Below are 20,043 nucleotides of genomic sequence, written 5' to 3'. Positions count from 1 at the left end.
CAGCTTGGCTGGTGACCAGACCTACGGGCTTCTCGAGCTCTGGTCCCGCCGTCTCCGACACTGCCACTGTGAGTTTTGAGTCCCTTACATCCCTGGGTTCTGGTTTCTTCATCGACGACAGACTGCGTGGACAACACCAGGAACTTTCAGACTGTGCTCCAGGCAGTGCTTAGACCCTGCGAACATGTTCCACGGACTTTCAGTAGAAAGGTAGAAAATAGAAATATGTAATACATCACTAAGTAATAGAAAAGCACAGTTAATCAAATATCTCATCTTGGAAACTGATAAAAATAATGAAGAAATTAAAAGCAGCATTATTGCCTCTATTATTGTTTCTATTGCCTAGTGTAGTGCCCAGCATAAAGGAGAAATCAAATATATCTGTTTGCTAAGGAATGCAGTTGAGGCACCATCATGCCTAGTTTCTAAACTGGAATCTTTGACGTTTAAAATACATCTCTCGCTGTTGCCCTGCCCGTTATCCCCACCCGACCTGCCCCTCACGCCCCTCAGTCTGCCCCAGAGTGAGTCCTCCTTAGGCTCAGCCCCTCCCCTGGTCAGCTCGCTGCAAATGCATTTCTCAGCTTGGTACAAGTAAGGAAATACAGAGAGTTCTGGATCCCACCAGGCTGGGAATCCGAATCTAAGCCCAAATCTGTCCCCGGGTTCTGACTTGGAGCGAGTCAGTCTCCTCTCCAGAGCCATTCCTTCACGCCAGCACTTTCCAGAGGGGGTTCAGCACATCGGACACCAAGCTGAACGCTGGGGACACCGATTCCTACGGCCCGCCCGCATCCCCGGAGGTCACGCTGCAGTAGGGGAAGGCAGAAAGGCAGACAACCCCACATGCAGAAATTGACAGGGATGAAAAGAAAAGACAGCTTTGAGATAGTGTGACCACAGGAGTGTCAGATCCCTTTCACACCAGAAGTATACGGCTCTGTGGAAAGAAAATAGCTGACTTTTCCATGATCCTAAATATTCTATACGTTTCCTCCTTAAAGGAAATGGAAAATGGGGGTGTGCACTGACAGGTATGGAATGCGGGTTGAGTAGCACCCTCTCCAAAATATGGCTCCCAGCAATCGGACAGCAGAAGGGATTTCCTGGCCAGTGTCAGGCCCCTGGGAGGCGCTCAATAAATCTTTGTTGAATTAACTAATTAACGCCTGGCAAGCAAGAGGACAGATCAGAGGGCCCGTCCAGCTCTTCTCTATTGGCATGGATTCGGCAAAAGGTAAGACATAGAAAATGTGACTCTGGGAGCATGAAAAGAGTTCCTTGAACACAAAGTTGAGCAATTGCTCTTCCTGCTGTGTTTCCGAAGCTGATTTTCCAGCAAAATGAAAATGATAATGATGGAGATGATGCCGAGGATGATAATCCCAGAGCCTGGAGATAATCACCAGTCCTCGCAGAGTTACAGGCCAGTGCTCTGGCACAGAATAAAGATAAAACTTTTCTGAACACAAACATGTCTTTACGTTAAGCAGGCTCATCTCAGACCTCTCCTTCAACACAGACGTTCCTATTTCAGCAAATTGTGTACAGATGTCTGTAAGTTGCAGGTGTGCCTAGGCAGCAGTGATGACAGGCTGTTCTGCGGCGTGCCCTCATTGGCCCATCAGTGGCGTTCTGAGCTTCCAGGTGTGGCACTGAAGCAGGAGGGCACCCCTGCAGGGTGGCAGCTCACAGAGGCTGCCAGGGGAGCAGATCCAGGCACAGCTGTTCGGCTCTGGGAGCGGCAGACAGGAAAAGCACTGCTGCCTGCCGCAGGGCTCAGCTGCCATCGCCGCTATTCCTGCCAACTGGTCTATATTAAATACGTAATTCAAGGGCTAAAATTAAAGCTAAAATGAGCCCACAATTTCTGGAACAGTCTTCAAACACTCCAGGCACATTAGCGCTTCTTTGTATGCAGCCAGCCATCTTCAGAGGCTCAAAAGGAATTTCCCCTAAGAGGAAAAGCCTGAAGAGAGTTCTTCAAAGATCCTCGAGGGAACCCGTTCTGATAGCAGGAAAGGGAAGTTCAGACGCTTCAGACGCTACCTGTGGAAAAGCATCTTAGACCGTCCTGGCCAAAGGAGGCCGTCTGGGCCGGGCCGGGAGAGTGCAAGGTCCAGTTAGCAGTCGGCTCGAACCAAGCAGCAAGCTGCTGTTAAGGACACACCCTTGTCAGGGGAGACCCGAGAACACAACCACACATGCAGAATACATTGCACGTGTGTGTGCACATGCGTGGGCGGGGATGTCCAGCGTATGCAACAGCTGCTGCCCGGCATGCTTGGAACTAAGGGATTTCCCGGGACATGGGGCTGTGAGGACTAAAACTGGGGCAGTCCTGTGCTACTGGGATGTTCGGCCATCTCTGCAAGGGTACCAGCCAAGCAGGACAGGTGTCAGCTCTTCACAACCCATGTGGCCCTACTGACGCCATATCTAACTTCTTATCCTTGGTATGTGAGGATGTTTAAACTGGAGAAACCCTGGGAACCATGCAGTCCTGTGCTGGTTGCTCCCAATTTCTAGTGCTTCCTTCTGCCTCTGTGCCTTTGCACAAACTGTTCACTCCACCCAGAACATCCCGAGCCAGCACCTGTCACTTCCTGAAGACCTCTTGACCCTTCAAAAACTCACTTAGGTTCGTGTCTGCAGATCTTCCCTAGGACCTTGTAATTTACTCTTACCTTCAGAATTTAAGGGAAAAGAAGAAGCAGACAATCACGAAGAAGCCAGATTGCTCATCTCCAATTACCAATGAGGAAGGATCGGTAAGCCCCTCTCTAAATACCCACCCCCAAATTCTGAATCCAAGTAATTTTATCATAGTTGGTAACATTCTCCAAGGAGCCTCTAAAAGTTATTATGGGCTTTTGTTCATGCTGCCAGGGCCCCAGGCAAAACAAAATAATCTGAACCGGATGGCTTTAGACACGGTAATGAAGACGCTCTGCAGGTCTGGGCCACAGCCCTGCTAATAAGAGCAATATATTTCCTCAGATTAGGTCAGGCCACATTGTCTCTGAGAAAATAATTACGACTGTCCTTGAGAGGGATAATTAGCTAATAAGTCACCAGCAGACCCAGAGCCTTCCCTGGGTGGGAGGCGGAACCAGGCTGCAAGAAACTTGCGAGCTCCCCCCTACGCCCAGGGCCCGGCGTGCAGGACTCAGGAAAGGCCAGGGGTGAGGTCCTCCTGCTGTGGAAGGGAGCAGTTTAGCCAGGGGCCCGTGAGGCAGGCCAAGAGCTGCAGGCAAACCCAGGTCAGAGATAAGAGACAGCGCACAGGACTGGATCAGCTGGGGTCCGGCAGGAAGCACACCGGTACTCAGAACAAGGAAATTCGCGAGTTAATAAAGGGCCTATTTACAAAGGTGTGGGCAGGGTGTAGAGAAACCGCAGCAGATTAGGGCACTTGCCTGGGCTGGTACGCAGGTGTGACGCCCTTCAGCAGATGGGGCGAGTGGTCACCCAACCCAGAGACAGAAACAGTGCGGAGAGGAGAGGAGCTCCACCGACCTGGGGTGGCGGGACTCAGGTGGCGGAGCAGCGGCACAAAGGCGGGAGCCGACCTCCCTCCCCCTACTCCCCTCCCTCCAGCCCCTGCCAATGCCCCTTGGATCCAAAAGATAAGGGAATCATTCAAGGTCAACTCCTGGTGCACAGAGCAGAGAGGAGAAATGTAGAGAGGATCTAGAGGACCCGAAGATGCCCAGCACGTGGCCCTGACAGTGGACTAGCCTGCGTCTGTGGCCATCAACTTCCAGTGCACAAAGAAACTTCCAGGCTGCTTAGGACTTGCATCCTGCCAGTGGCCAAAAGCACTGGAGAGACTGCCTAGGATAAAATCCTATCTCTGCCAACTAACGAGGCACCTGGGGCAAGTTTTTTACCCACTAACACCCCAATTCCTCAACTATAAAATAGACACAAGAAGGCTACATATGCACAGAGTTGTTGAGATTCAGTAAAGCATCCAACATAATGAATGGTGAATACTAAGTGCACAATAAACGTTAATATTCATTTTCTGGTCATTGCAATTATTGTGTTTTGTTAAATAACATATGCCATGTGACCTGATGTTTTCCTAGTGAAGAGGCTAAAGGGTCAAGGGGACAAGGAGAAAGTGAAGGAGTCTGCTTTCCATTTGCTCTGACTCCAGGAGAAAGGAGATGCCAGGTCCCTGGATGTGGGAAGATACAGAGGCCATCGTGGCAGCAAGAAGCCAAAACAGTCTGTCACCTGAGGCGATATTTGCAAGAGAGATAACAGAGGCAAGCTTTCTAATTGACATGTGTTGATTAGAACATCCACCCCCAGGAGAGGGTCATGAGGCTCATACATTCCTACTGTACTTAAGAGAGGAAATAGACCAGAAAAATGTATTGAGTTCATGCAGAACAATGTATGCATTACACAGAGAAATGAAGACTCACCAGCAGCTTGGCAGTGATCTCAGCGTGAGTGAGAGTGCCAAGAGAACAGGACACCTCTGATGGCGACACAAGGTCATGGCCGCATGAACCTTCCTCTGCATAAGTGGCTGGCGCCACCGAAGCGCGCTGGCAGAACCTGGTGCCCTTTGCGTGCTCCCTCCGTACAGTTTGAAAGCACAGGGTTGTGCCCTGTCCCACAGTGAGTATAATCCGATTTAGGAAAACTTCCTGTTTGGACAACCTGACACAGCTAAGTTAGAAACAGAGACAGAGAATTGGCAAATCAACAGCATCTGTGGACTGGTGAGTCCCAGAGCTCAGCACAGGTAAGTGTGCAGATGGAGAGAATGCAGAATCAGCTCCTGCCTGTGGAGAGAACAAACTGGGAGAGGGCGAAGGACTGACCCCAAGACACACAGACCCAGCGCCCGGGTTTGACATCTGCGATTATCTTATTTCTTCTGTTCGGATTCAAGTAACTTGAAGAGCCATAGCGTGGGTTATGGGCTCCTTTTATTTACTGATTTTTTTATGTTGGGGTGGGAACATTGGTTTTGGAGTTTTGTTTTGTTTTTTATAGTAGCTTTATTGATATATAATTCATCTGTACCATACATTTCACTCATTTAAAGTGTACAATCCAGTGGCTTTTCAATATATTCACTCATGCGCAACCATCAACACAGCCAATTTTAGAGCACTTTCCTCATGTCTGAAAGGAACCCCTACCCTTTAGATATTACTCCTTTGTCCACTCTCCCCTCCCTTCCCCAGCCCTAAACAACCACTGATCTATTTTATGTCTGTGTGGATTTGCCTATTTAGCCATTTCATATAAATGGAATGATAAAGCATGAGATCTGTTGTGACTGGCTTCTTTCATTTAGCGTAATGTTTTCAAGGTTTGTCTATATGATCACATCTGTGAGTGCTTTGTGCCATTCCAGGGCAAAATAATATTCCATTCAAAGGAGAGACCACATTTTGTTTATCCATTCATCAGTTGATGGACATTTGGGTTGCTTCCACAGGTTGGCTAAAATGAATAATACTGCTATAAATATTCACACACGAGGTTTTGTATGGACATGTGTTTTGTCTCTTGGGTTGATACCTAAGAGTGGAATTTCTGGGTCACATGATAACTATGCTTAACTATTTGAGAAACTACTAGATGATTTTCCAAAGTGGCTGTGCCATTTCACATTCCCATGACTCCTTCATTTTTCCTGCCACCCTTTTCACTATTATAATGGTAGTCAAATTAATATCTAAGTGAAATAGCAATTTAATATCAAAATACAGGCTTGGCCTCTATGCCAGTCACATCCACAAATAATTCTTCTCCAGAATAAATGTTCTCTTCTTCCTTCCCCACCCGTCCCCGATGTACACTGACCATCAATAGCAAGTCACAGTGAATCTTATGAGGATTCACATAAGGAGTGTGAAATAGTCCTTGGCAGTATCTCTATGAGATGATTGATCTTATATATTTTGTTCTCAAAAAACAAGAGAGATGGGCAAGATGTGCATGGCTCCCTCCGTTAAACTGACCAGGGAACAAAATACAGAAACTTTCTACCTCGACCAAAGACACATCTAAATGGGATAGAAGCACATATTCCAAACTCTTCCCTCTTGTAGGAATAAGATCTAAATAATAGCAGTGCAAGGTGTATGTGCTCTGAGTCAAAAAGGTGACATGAGCTAAAATGTAATAGTGTTGGAAAAAGTGAGAGCAGATAGGTAGGGGTGTCCTGGGGACAACGGAGGGACTACCAGGAAGATTTCCTAGAGAAGGGAAGACGGCACTGGAGCAAGGCCTTGAAGGATGTGTAGAGTATATTTTGGGAGTCTGACAGGTTGAGTTAAAAGACGACACGGCTGGCATACAAAGCAGCCAGACCGACAACTTGAAAAATAGAAGCAGAGCCAGGGAACAACAGGGAGTCCAGCCTGAGTGGAAAGTTTGCTCTGTGTGTAGCTGAGTAGTAAGAGGTTACGGGTTCAAAGATAGATGTCAGGTTGAAGAATCTGATCTTTATTCATGGGCAGTAGAGAAAAATCAGCATGCATTTTATTAAAGAATTTTCATAATAATGTGGTGTTTTAGGGCACTCTTGTGGCAGTATTGCGTGGGGGAAAAAAAGTAAAGGGACAGGTAATGGGAGTGGAAACACCAGTTAAAAGACTGTCACAATAGCCCAAGTTTAAGAAAACAAAACGTCTAGGTCAGAGGTTCTGAAACCGGTTGGTATGTTGCCCCAGGAGACACTTGCAATGTCTGGGGACATTTTTGGTTGTATCCGGCACAGAGAGTAGGTACTGACCAGGGATGCCCAGAAGAACACCCCACAACCAAGAATCATCGCTGAGAAAACCTGGTCTAAATTAAGCTGGGGACAGTGAAAATCAAAGCAAATGACAGAAAATGAAATTATTTTCATGGAAGAAGTGATGAGATGTGATTGCTGACTGGGTCTGGGAGCAAGAGACAGGAGCAGGTGGTTTATAGCTCGCAAAATTAACAAAATCACAATAGCAAAGAAAAAGTTTTAAGACTTGGTCATAGGAAGAAGGGAGAGTGTAGTGAATATCGGCTTTTATTTTCTCGGTGTCCCTCCCTCTGGAAACAACCAGCCCCTCAGACGACATTGCGCATGGGTGGAGGGGATGGGCTCTCAGTCCCAAGCCAGGTGGTGCTTTTTGTACCTAGGTCTAGCCAGTCAGCATCCATGGCCCGCTGGATGGCTCTCTAGGTGGGCATGGGTGCAAACGGACAGGGGAGAGGCTCTTTCTGGGATTCTGCATGGCACGCAGGAAGCCAGCCTGTCTGAGAATTAAACGAAGGCAAGTAGGGCAGAACAAAGAGAGAAAGAAAGACAGAAGTAGAGACGCAGGTAGAATGTAAGTGACGCCACGGAAGTGCCTGGAATACAGGACTGAGGCTCCCCAGTCGGATCGCGCCAGTACATCTTCGGCGTGGCTGGAGCTCATCTGACCTGGCTCTCTACGACTTTCAAATGAAAAAGCCTCAGCTAACAACGAAAGGGTGAGATGAGTGTTCAATATGTCAACAGACAGAAAATTCATCGAATAGGTCTGTGTGGGGGAGCAGCTGGAATTCAGACTAGGTTAGGTCAGGAGATACATTTCGGGAATTATGTCTTTAGGGGTGACAGATGCCAGAATAGTCATGATTCATTTGAAACAGGTGAAAGAAAGAATACTTGGCATTTCTTTTATAGTGTATGATAAAACAAATTCTAAATTATCATTTAAGAAGCCTCAGTTATTAAACTGTGATCATTCTGAAATAGCAATCCCAGGAAATAGATGAGAAACAAGTTCCTTGAGTTATTCTGAACTATTTGTTGTCTCACCACTCGTAGAAGAGCTTTGAATTTGTTCAGTTCTGGCGTATCGGTGGGTGAATCATTGGCCTATTGCTCTTAGATCTCTTTCCTCTGCTTCTGACCCTCTGCTCCGCACTACAGAGGGTCAATTTCTTCAAAACACATTGCTCAGGCTTCTTTGTCAATTGGCATCTGGCTGTCTGGGCCAGTTAGAGTCATTGGCAGGAGCTGGGCCTATGGGCGGTGGGGAGAAACCAGAGCATGCCTCTCCTTTCCGGGCTTGAGCCAGTATTTCTGGCTGTGCTTGTGGCTCCTCCACGGTCCCAGCTTCCCCCACGCAGCTCCACCTTAGCGGCCCCAGCTGCCACTGACCAGCCCCAGGTGCTGGTGAAACCACCTCCTCTTTTCGCCTCCTGTCCTGGTTGTGCTGGCAACCTCCTGCTGTTGCCAATCTCTCCAGCTTCCGCATTTGCCGTTGGCCCATTTACCTCTTCCGCCACCCTTGTAACGAGTTCCCCAAGTCAAATCCTTCCTGGCAAACCACCTGTTTGCACTCTCTGTACTCTGATTCATTTGCTAAGTACCTTGGTCAGTCTGGGCTGCTGAGGCAATCACAGCACAGATGGGTGGCTAAGCAGCAAACGGTTCTCCGGGTTCTGGAAGCTGGACGTGGGGGAGCAGGGCGCCAGCGTGGCCGGGCTCCCGGGAGAGCGCCCTTCCGGTTCACAGATGGCCACCTCTGGCTCCATCCTCACATGGCGGAGAGGACACCCTCTCTCTCATGTCTCCTCTTATCAAAGCACTAACCCCACCCGTGAGGGCTCCACCTGCGTGACCTATTGACCTCCCAGCGTCCTCACCTCCAAATACCCTCAATCTGGGAATTACAGCTTCAACGTGTGAATGTGGGGGGGAAACACATGTTCAGTCCTTAACATGTGGTCTCCTGTTCAAATCACCAGAACTGGGATGATGGACAGAGGGAGGAAAGAAACCCACTGACATTTTTGACCCTTCGATTCAATTAAATAAGATGCATAAACTGTGTCTGGTGGTGGATATAGACCATCAGGAGCATGTAATGTAAAGGCATGTATTAACTAGTTAAACATACGAAATAGTACAGGTGTAAGTTTCAGAGCTCAGAGAATGATGGATGTTAACTGCAGGCATCAAGAGCAGACGGATGGAGCAGAGAAGACCGGAGCAGACGCCTGCAGGCCGGGAACCCCAGGGGTGGGAGCAGAACTGCAGACAGCGTTGGGTGGGCAGACCGGCAGAGCATAAGCGAGAAGGCATTGGTAGGCACAGTATGTTCATGAAAGGTCTGACGGAGGGAGAGGCGTTGGTGGGTAAATCGGCCCAAATAAGTGAGGGAAAGCCACACTGTAGAGGACCTTCAAGAGTAGGCAGAGAACTGTGACGTCTGGGGGATCAGTCCCAGGAGACCTGGCTGCAGAGACCATGTCCTTCAGAAGATGAAGGCTGCAGCCCTTGTTTCATCTGCATAAGGTAACACAGAACAGAGACTCTGAAAGCTGGTTGGATTCTCCTTTCCTGACCCATCTGAGGTCAGATTTTAGGTCTCAGTACCTAATTACACAGGAGTTAATAAAATTTTAGATTCATGCAAAACCTGTTATGATTTTCATTGTTTTTCAGATGGCTAAGCCTCCTTGAGGTATTTACTCTACACCTAATCATGTGCTCAGCCTGGATGATGAGGTCAGTTTTGTTTCTTTCGAATGCCCAATGTATTCCTTCTAAATAAGGATGACTACACATTGCCTAAGAGTCACCAGTAAAAAGGGTGTTTTGCCCAGCACCAAGTTCTAGAACATACTGAATTGAGTGGCAACTGACCTTTAAGAACCAGACTGGAAGAAATGAAGCACTACTTTAACATAGTCTTATTTCCTTTTAAAAGGTGAAAGCATACAGAAGCCCAAGCAAGTGCACAGCCCTCGAAATTTGTGTTTTGTGGTTTTTTTTTTTAAGAATGGAAGTGGGAAGAAACATTAATGCAAAGAATAAAGATTATTTTAGAATTTAGTTAGTGGATTAGCTTGACAGGTGGCTGATGAAATAAAATTCCACGTCCCATTTTATAGTAAGGTGAATTTGTTCAGTATTGTGCATTTGAACTCATGTTAGAAAAGCTAGTAAATACTCTGCCGTTACCTCCACCTTTATTGTGTGGAGAACCTGCAGACACAGTATCTTAGTTCTTACCCTGTGCCAGGAACAAACCGCAGTGAGAACAAACAAAAAGATTTAATTATAGCCTTTGGGTGAAGGCAGGAACAGCGCACGTGGAATGGAAATCTTATCCAAGACAAATTGTTTAAAAGACTGGGGAGAAGGAAATCAAACAATGACCTGGAGTTTTTTAGCTTTTGAAAGAAGAGAGAAAACTTAACTTCTACCCTTCCATGAATTAGTATCAGAAAATATTTGGTGGGCATTTTGAGTCTTTGAGAGGATTTCTGACTGATTTGGAGTCTGTTTAGTTAACTTCGCCTCTAAAGAGGATTTCATTGCTGATGATAAAAAGGAGTACACTAGGCGCAGTCAGTATAACTCCATGGAATAAAGACACGTGTGACTTGAGCACAGTGCACTTAAATGCGTAATTTCACTCATGGCTTACACTGAGGTTCAGAGGGCATTTAATAGAAGACACATAAAGATAAACCTCTTAATAGAAGGCAAGTCAAAACTTACCCGAGTCACATAATCATGTCATTCGGTGAAATGAGCAGGCAGGGAAATGAGGTCACATGAAGGCACAGGGTGTGTTCAGGGCGGCAGGAAGGCGCGGGGCAGCCAGGCAGCTGAGGGATGGCCTGCCTACCAGGGGGTGGTGGGCAGTCTCCTGCGGTTACCGAGATCTCCTGCTAACCCTGAATTGTTAAGTCATTATAACAACTATGGGTGTGTCACCCCTGCCATAATTGCTTTCAGCTCTTCTCTCGTTTCGGCACCTGTTCTCGTTTACTGTCAGTATTAAGAGGCTTAACAACAATGTGAAATGAGACTATTACTCGCGTCAACTGCGTGTACGATTGGGACACAACATTCTCAAGCACACGCGCCCAGCACAGCGGGGACACTCTCCCTGATGCAGGTGAGACCAGCTCCTTGAGCCTGAAGGTCAAAAACTGTAAAAACAAAGCAAACCAACAGCAGCAGAGGGACGCGTCTGTCGGTCCCTGACGGATTTCACACGATCCCGGGCGGAAAGCACTGTTTTCCACGGGCCGTGTTCCGCTCACCCTGCCGGCCGCCGCCGCCGCCCGCCCCTCCCGAAGAGCCTGCCCCCCGGGCGTGGCTTTCCAGCCCACCTGCTTCCAGCTCAGCCCCGGGGCCGCGAAGAGGCCGGACGGCGGGGCTGCTGGAGGGAGCGGGCCGCTGTGTGCCCGCGCCTGCCCCTCTCACCCCACCCTGTGTACCCGGCAGGTGGCTAGTAAAAAGCCAGCCCTTGATAATCACTCTTTCACATCCCTGCGCTTCCTCTAAAAATAACATTTGAACAGGTTTCAGATGAACTTACGCAGAGAATCTTCATGAGCACCGCGATCCCGCTGATGGTGGCGGAGGCTATGGGATCCAACCGCAACCATCAGTGGTCAAAGCCGAAGGAGTCTTTGGCGATAGCGTGGAACTAACTCCCGTCCTGTCACACTCACATGGATGAGGATGCAGCCGTGAGATCGGCATCGGTGGACTTCCAGCTCTCTCTGGAGGGACAGGAAGATGCCTTTGCTCTGCCCACTGGGTCAGCGTAGAACCACAGAACCCCGGGGCTTAATGGCAGCACTTGGGTGAGAACAGCTAAGCTGCACTCTAGCCAGACGGCCCTGGAGGGCCTGCGGACTTCCACCAGCCCCATGCAGGTCACCACCTTCATGCTGATGCCCAGGTGGGTGGTAACTGATCGTCCTCAGAGGCAAGGTTTTGAATTCCTTCTGATACCAAATCTCCCCGGTGGCCCACCAGCCTCGGCGCTTGGGCTGAAGTTATCTTGTTTTAGAGCTGATGTTTCAATTCCTTCTTTAATATGCAAGCTCACTAGATCAATAGGAGTTTTGAAAAATCTGTACTCAGAAAGATTAATCAAGTCTCGTCTGTTGTACCGTCACTAGAGAAGAGTTTAGAACACATACTTTCCACCATGAACACTCTGGAGAAGAGGGGAGTTAAACTGCCTAGTAGAGGTATTAATTCAAGAAAAACACAAAGTCTTATTCAGGATCTAATTTTTTTATATAGGTGACAAAAAATAACACAGAATTGTGTCAGTAGCTAAAATAATGGAGACACATGGACTGAAAGCATGAAGCTACCACAGCTGATTTCTGAAAGGAGATGAACATGTGATCCTTGGGGAAAAAAAGAAAACTGATAAATTCTCATATAAGAAAACACTATGCATGCTGGGAGTTCTCAAAGATTTTTTTCTTCTATTCACACTATAGTAGATAAAAGGCAGTGTGCATTTTACAGAAAGAGAAATCAGCTCACAGGACCAAGAGAATAAGAGAATAAAGATGACATCGCAAAGCCGTTCTGGATTTTCAGACTCCAAACACCCTGTTCTAACCCCATTGCTGTTTTAGAGGTCATTTTACACGAGAGCAGTTCTCTTTTCATTACCAAAGAAAAGGAAACAAAAGCTTCCACTAGATATATTAGAAGAAAAAAATCACTTACTGTTTGTAGTAGTTAACACAGTGCCCTGTGGTCTTCCCTTCTTAATGCTACAGGGCAGTGAAATATGTTACTTTGTACCTTCTTGGCAGCCAGTTGGAAGTCAGCAGAGGGTTATCTTTCACAGCAGCCTTGACAGGCACTTTCTCTGATCTCTCACTCTGTGATGGATGAGGTATAATTTTTAACACAAAAATTGTATGGCCAGCTGTGAGGATAGAAGAAAGAAGCAGGTGTTGGTGATACATGGACACATAAGATCAAGTTAGACTTGAAACACCATTTCCATTTTTTCTGACTTGAAAGCCAAGAAAGGGGCTTCCACCCTACAGAGAAGAGATTTTGAAGGTGAAAATGCAAAGCTGGGGATTTCAGACTCAAACTGTCTCTCCCTCACAGAAACATGCATGAGTGTTATGGCTTTTGGAGAAGATTAAGGGAGAGAGGGATCTGTGAGAAAGGTCTATTAAGGCTATGTGGGAAATTCTTCTCTCTGTGACCAGCATGGAAAGAGATCTATAATTGTATCTGTGGACTAAGAAGGCACTCTAAAGATTTATGACTTAACGTGAATGTCAACTATGAGTCTAGCAAAACTTGCTTTTTGCAGCTACTTCAAGTTTGATTTGCAAATGCATTTGATTGGGAGAAAAGGCACTTTGTAATTTATCCAGTGGCATAACAGATGGTCCAACGTTCATTTAGTCCCCAAGTGGCTCAGAATGTATTATGATTTAATAAAATTACCTGGTATCAAGGCAGGGAGATTCAGAGGTGGGAAAGGGTTATGTTATGGAAGGATGTCTTCTGGGAAGTCATCTTGCCTTGGGTGATGTAAAATGAGCGAGTAGTGCGGCCGTTACAGAGCATCTCATGTTTGTTTTCTCCAACCGAGTCCAGTAATGCTTGAGGGCTGGCATTCTCAGCACGCACACACACCTGTATTGCATCTCCCTTGACTTTGCTCTCATTTCTTATTCCTTCAGAACTTTTCACTTAAAACAGCACAGAGATGTAGGAATAAAATTGTATGGGTGCATAAATAATTCATATGCACCTAAAGGCATAAAAATCGTGCTAGACAAAAACAAGTCGTAAGAAAGGTGAACAAAAAGTTAAACTTAAATTTTTTTTTTAAACCAATAGAAATCTAACTGAAGGAATCTGAAAGCTAATAAGAGATGACATGGCTCTGTCAGTGAGGACATGTGTCTGTGGCCTTGCTCTTTGGTTCACAGCAGGGTGAGTTGAACTAATTCACCAGGGATTGCCTTGAACTTGAATAACGTTAGTGTCTGGAAGATGGTTGATGTTAAGGTGCTGAATGGTCAGCTCCACACAAAGACATTTCCAACACTGTTTCCACAGCAGGCCTCTTCACCGTCTGGGGTAACATTCTAAACTCTACCCATGCCTCTTAGAAGCACTTGTCAATCCATTTGCAATCGTCAGTGGCTTTATGTTTCCTGACTTTGGAATAACAGAAGTTCTGGTGCTGAATAAAAGACAGTGAGTGTGCCTTCTAATGTATACATTAAAAACATAAAAATTACTTTGAGGGAAAAGAAAATGAAATAGCGTTTGATTTAATGATACTTTACAAAGCGTTTAACCATTCTATATGTCTTTCTAAAGAGTGGTAGGGTTTAACAGTTTGTTTTCCTGTGAGTATTGAAGCATGTACAAATACAGAAAAATAGTACAAAGTAATCTAAAATCTCAAAAGAATGTAAGTGCCCAGGTATGAAAGGCAGCCATTAAACTTCTCATTTATTAATGTTATGTTTCCCTATGTACATATTTCCTTTTATTCTGTATACTGAAAGATCAATGATACTAATAATGGTTTAACATTCTTTTAATACTTGCATGTCAGGCGCTATGCCAAGTACTTTACAAGATTTGTCCCCTTTCATCCTCCCCATAGCCCTAAGAGTTATCCCCAGTTTATAGATGATAAGGGAACCTAGGTAAGATATGTGCTCAATGTGATGAAGCCGGTAAGTGAGAAGCTGGCTTCTGGAAGCCTGGACCCTGAATATACACTCACGAACACCATGGTATTTGCTGGGCTCACCAAAGATGAAATGATCACTGACCCAATCGTTATGAAGCAAAATCAGGGATGTGTTGTCTGTCTTGGGTCCTTACCAATGAATCTACGGAACTGAGGGGCTTCAGCTTTGAGATGGTTTTCCCTATCAAGAAGTTGTCTCAAAATATGGATATCAGAGAGCATGAAATTACAATAATTAGTACCATTATCTCCCAGTGATACTCTATCGTGTTTTTTAATTTGCCAAGTCTTTATTGATTATCTACTATGCACCTGGCTTTTAAGAAAATAGGAGAAAGGTTAGGATAAGGACTGAACTAACTGTACAGATATTCTATCCAAGTACACATCTTTGTGCCAATTTCACTGATAGTTATATACTTGCCTCCATTTGGCAAACACTTAATGCTATTAATGATAGAATTATCTGGAATCCAGATCCACTAAACATTCCCTCTGCCTTCAATCATTCTTATTTCTTTATACTGAAAAGCACGTTTAGCCAAGGAAAAGGGAGGTCATTAGCCAGTGACAGGAAGGGCACGTCCCTATCTGGCTGTTCTTTCTGTGAGGCTTAGGTTTGTCTCTTGGTTACCTTTAGGTTGGGGAATAAAGATTCAGGGAGGTATCAGCTGCAGCTCCAAGATCAGCCTAGACGCCTCACAGGACGGGAGGGCCCTTGTCTGAAGAAGTACGAGGAGACAGAGAGAGGGGAGGCCCCGGGGGAGAGGGCCGCAGGAGCTGCGAGCTCTCCGTCCCCGGCCTCTGGGGGACGCTGTATTCTAATCCCTGTGTGCGCTCTCAAGGACGGAAACAGTCCTCTTAGAGAGCCCTTGATTTATAGGAGTTGACGCTGTTCTAAAGAAGAAAACAGTAGGAAAATGAAAGTGGTATTATTCCCCCTGAAAAAGTGGTAGGACACAGGAGGAGTCTGAAAGTAAACACAGAACTTTCTCCTTCACACACACACATCAACAGGATCGCATTAACGATTCCTTCAACCGTTTCCCAGAGTAGGACAATCTACGGAGTTAACTAATATGCACTCACTTCTTTGGGGGAAATTGAGGAAAGTCATCCATTCTCTCTGTTCCATGCCAGTCCTGCTCATGGTGACGTCTGAGACTGCATTTTGATTTTTCAGAGTCAATTTCTGAAAAAAAACTGTAGAAACCCGAAAATAACAGCACTTCCTTCTGAGGAAGCCACTTGTAAACCCGAAGAGAACTATTAAGCCTTCTGTCTTGGAAATGAGCTCTTTATCCACATGTAGTTAGTCTAAAATACAAATCCCTCCTAAGCAAGTCTGTGAAGGAGAAACAGCATGTCTAAGAGAATCCCCTTAGGCCTTTCCTTACCCTAAGGTCATACTCGTGAAGTGGGAAGGGAAGCAGAGGTCATCCGAGCAGGTGTCTCCTCTCAAATTCTCTAGAAGTAACCGCTTGCCAGTTACCATCTGCGGTGGGAAATTCCACCGTCATGAGATAATCATTTCTTCCTCGTTCTGAAATTGTCTGTCTTCATGATTCCACTCAAAGGTATGTACTCGAGCGACCTCTCAGCGAGTCAGAAATCTCCACTCTCTCTGCCACATGAGTCCTTTAACATTTGAAGACAGGTATGTACAGATAAGCCCTTTGTGTTTTGCTGTTTGCAGAAAAAAGAACAAGGGATTTGGGGTCAGTCCTCAATTCAGAATCTGGCTCTGCCATTGGCCACTCACGCAGACCTGTGTATGAACATTGAATGTCTCTATGCCTCAGTTTCCTTAATGAAAAAGGAGAAGAAATAACACCCACCCCATACAGTTATTAGATGGATTAAAAAGTCAATGTATGCAAAACACCTTACATTGTAGGATCTTAATTAAGCATTATTAGTATTTCCACCTAGAATTTCCTCCAGTCCCCTCCCTCCATCCCAGTGGTTTTCTCCTAACATGATAGAGCTTCAACAGTGTATTACGAGTGTGCCAAAACATACCACTGACATGAGAAAAAAGCACCATATTCATTTTTAAGTTCTTTCCTAGGTAATGCAACATTTTTTTAAATAAAGGAAGTCTCCCTCCCTTGTCATATAAATATTCTTCCATTATCAACGTTTAAAAAGCTACTTTTGTTAGAAATAAAGGATGTCCTAAGAGAAATGTTAGTCCTTGACTGTATTTTAGCCTCTCAGCTATAAGAGTGGCCTGGCAAAGCTTTTTTTACCCACTTGTATCCTACAAATACCTTCTGGGGTCACCATGGTATAAAAAAAGTTAAGGGAACACTATAATAGATTTTATTTATGTCTGTCTGTCTGCCTTGGTGTGTGGAAGTAGAATTAGCCAAGCAGCATACCTCAGGAGCTTAAGCGTAGACTGAGTTACTTCATTCACCCTGGACCTGAGAAAAGGTTCCCCCACTGCCTGAAAGTGGGGTGCTCCTATGACATCTTTCCTCAGCCAAAATGACATAAAGTGAAGAATCAATTACCATTAATTTACATGGAAAATGTTTTTAACACTCCCAGAACCCCAGAATAAGGCTTTTCTGACACCTCACCACATATCTTGCTAAGTGGGGTCAGTCCTCAATTCAGAATCTGGCTCTGCCACTGGCCACTCACGCAGACCTGGGTATGAACATTGAATGTCTCTATGCCTCAGTTTCCTTAATGAAAAAGGAGAAGAAATAACACCCACCCCATACAGTGCACACAATAAATAAGATACAGCACAGATGCTCACAGTCACTGTTCAAAGCTAAGGCAGCCGGAACCCTGGGTGGGGGTCCCTGGGACGGGCCCGGACGGGCTCACTGCAGAAAAAAACCACTGAACACCGTCTTTGCTTTTCACCTATTCTCATGAAAGCAAAAATCCCCTCCGGATTTCTTTCAGTTTCCAAACACAGCTGCTGATGCAGGTTTTTAAAAAAGCAAAGCGGTGTTATGCCAACTTCCCAGCAGCGGGGGATACGAGTACTTGCATTACTGAAGTTCAAGATGGTATTTGGGTTTTGGGAAGGCCACAGGGGACTGTTAACTAACAGTGACCTTGAAGTCAATGCAGTTAAACCACTGGCAAAAATATAGATTCATTCATTCATTCAAAAAATAGTCATTTTTGGTTTTTATCCTGTGCACTATTCTAGGTGCTGGGGACAGAGCTTTGAACAAGATCAACAAGATACCTTCCCTCATAAAATGAACATAATCGTATCACTTTAAGTAAAGTCAATGGTATCTACAATGTAATTTGAATTTTTAAAGTAAATAAATAAATAAAAGGACTCCCAAGTTGCTGTCCTAGGTCATGTCTGGTTCTGGTCAGGAAGATGATTATCAGAGCCAACTGGGGCTCTGATGGGACAGAGTAGAACTGGGGGAAAAAAAACAGCTTGAAACAATAAACTCCCAATATTTTTCCTATTCATTTAATATAAATAAATGTAAAAGTATACACAAGAGGCTGCCTGGCAGTCCTAGCACTCTGTCCTATTTTATATTATAAATGCACTATCTATCCCCCTGTTTCACCAGCCACATCTTTGTAATTCAAATAAATTGACATAATTTGGGATATTTTTCTCCTAGCAAGTTGTGGTTCTTCTGATAAAACAAACAGAATCAAGGCTGAAAACCTGTCTTAACTTCACTCTGGGTGGTGATGGCCTGGGGCCAGTTCTCCCACCCTTTGTCTGTGGCACTGTGACTAGGTGGGCTAGTTGTGACGTCTCAGTGGCCTAACACACACATTTCACCTATTCCTTGATTTTGCCATCTTCCAGTGCAGGTTGGAAGTAGGACCTGCTCTTCGATAATCCCTCAGGGGTCCCAGCTGGCCCAGGGCTGCCAACTCACACACTGCCAGTCACAAAGCCAGAGGGAAACCACATGTGGTGAAGGACACCTGCCTCTGATGGCCAGAGAAGCTGCTTGCCATTCCTAATTCCAGGTTCCCAGGGAAATGCAGCCACACTGCGTGCTACGGAAAAGAGACAGCCTGGATTTGTGAGCAGATGCAACCGTGACCACAGTTCTATTTATTGAATATACTCTGCCCTCCCGAAATAATTTTACTTTCACATATTCACACTCTTACTTTGACATATATGCTAATGTGATCAATTTGTATAATTTATAACAGAGTATTAAATTTAGGAAGTTCTTATATTATCTGTCAGGTCTCATCGTAAGTCTTGAAACTATCCTCTACTTAGATATTTCACTTTTTTTAGTGTCAAAGAAGTAAATCATTTTGTACTTTTGTAATAGAACAATATTGATATAAAATACTACTGACAGGTAGGAATAATGCAGGCTTTTCTCCTTGGGTTGGGATTTTTTCAACTACTAAAATGACATTAGTTAACTGTAATAAGTGATTATTAAGCAATCTTTGGAATTTTTCTGACATACCTTCATCCATAATCCATCTCATCCATATATGGGGCCCTTAAAGCTTTTCTCAAAAAATTAGGTTTTAGGGATTTATTAATTGTGGATGTTTAGGTTAGCCTGAATGTGACAGTGGCAGGATGTGTTTCTGAGCTCTTCTGTTCCATATTGATTGTGGTCCCATCAGAGTCTTGATAAACTGACCCACTCTCTGAAAGCTTGCTGTGGCAGAAGTGTCCAGTTTTCACGCTTATCTCTTTTTCATATATAAAAATTCTGTTGCAGATGACATGACATTATACATAAAAAAACATTCATGAGAGTAATTAAAGAAGACACAAATAAATGGAAACCTATCCCGTGCTCATAGACAGGAAGAATTAATATTGTCAAAATGGCTATCCTGCCTAAAGCAACTAACAGATTCAGTGCAATCCCTATCAAAATACCAATAGCATTATTCAACAAACTAAAACAAATAGTTCTAAAATTAATATAGAACCACAAAAGACCCCAAATAGCCAAAGCAATCCTGAGAATTACATCCAAAATGTATAAAGAACTTACATGCCTCAACACCCCAAAAACAAATAACCCAATTAAAAAATGGGCAGAGGATCTAAACAGACACTTCTCCTAAGAAGAAATATGAATCGCAACAGGCACATGAAAAGATCCTCCAATTTGCTAATTATCATGGAAATACAAATTAAAACCACAGTGAGATATCACCTCACACCAGTTAGGATGGTCACCATCGAGAAGACGAGGAAGAACAAATGCTGGCCAGGATGTGGAGAAAGAGGAACCCTCCTACACTGCTGGTGGGAATGTGAATTAGTTCAGCTGTTGTAGAAAGCAGTATGGAGGTTCCTCAAAATGCTCAAAATAGAAATGCCATTTGACCCAGTAATTCCACTCCTAGAAATTTACCCAAAGAAAACAAGATCCCTGATTCAAAAAGACATATGCACCCCTATGTTTTTGTTTTTGTTTTTTTAGGTCTTTTGCACCCCTATGTTTATTGCAGCACTATTTACAGTAGCCAAGATATGGAAGCAACCTAAGTGTCCATCAGTAGATGAATGGAT

General features: G+C 44.8%; 2 long non-coding RNA genes across 2 annotated transcripts in view; one reads left to right on the top strand and one right to left on the bottom strand.

The window, feature by feature from the left end:
* Window positions 1–15,204, bottom strand: part of LOC118968471 (uncharacterized) — a 168,402-nt gene extending 153,198 nt beyond the window's left edge. The window contains exon 1 of the long non-coding RNA XR_012129679.1: window positions 10,526–15,204. This is a non-coding gene — a long non-coding RNA (uncharacterized lncRNA). The remainder of the gene's footprint in view (window positions 1–10,525) is intronic.
* Window positions 11,585–17,900, top strand: LOC140848570 (uncharacterized). Its single transcript, XR_012129681.1, has 3 exons — window positions 11,585–11,723; window positions 16,106–16,185; window positions 17,707–17,900. It is a non-coding gene; the product is annotated as an uncharacterized lncRNA (long non-coding RNA).
* The last annotated feature ends 2,143 nt before the right edge of the window (window positions 17,901–20,043 follow it).

The sequence above is a fragment of the Manis javanica genome, chromosome 3 (assembly GCF_040802235.1).
Source record: "Manis javanica isolate MJ-LG chromosome 3, MJ_LKY, whole genome shotgun sequence".
Classification (NCBI taxonomy): Eukaryota; Metazoa; Chordata; class Mammalia; order Pholidota; family Manidae; genus Manis; species Manis javanica.
The sequence above is the reverse complement of the archived record's forward strand: the minus strand, read 5'-3'. Positions and strand labels throughout refer to the sequence as shown.